The sequence below is a fragment of the Eimeria mitis genome, genomic scaffold (assembly GCF_000499745.2).
Source record: "Eimeria mitis Houghton genomic scaffold, Emh_scaff821, whole genome shotgun sequence".
Classification (NCBI taxonomy): domain Eukaryota; phylum Apicomplexa; class Conoidasida; order Eucoccidiorida; family Eimeriidae; genus Eimeria; species Eimeria mitis.
The window spans coordinates 11698-12029 of NW_013576033.1; positions in this window are offsets into that span (position 1 = coordinate 11698).

Genomic DNA, 332 nt, shown 5'->3' on the forward strand with positions numbered 1-332 from the left:
CGGCGCCGCTTCTGCTCTCCGTCTATGGTAGGATCTCGTGGCCTTCAGGGTTTAGGGTTTAGGGTTTAGGTTTGAGGGTTTAGGGTTTAGGGTTTAGGGTTTCGGGGAGACGAGGGTTTGCGTTTTGCTGCTGTGAGCGCAGCGACACTTCCTACTACTTCAACGATGAATCCACTGCAGCAGCAGCAGCAGCAGGAGCAGCAGCAAGAGCAGCAGCAGCAGCAGCAGGGGGAGCAGCAACAGCAGAAAATATATCTCCTGTTGATATGCCTTGGGGGGCATCCGTTTCTTCTGCTGCTGCAGCAGCAGAGCAGCAGCTTTTGCTGCTGAGA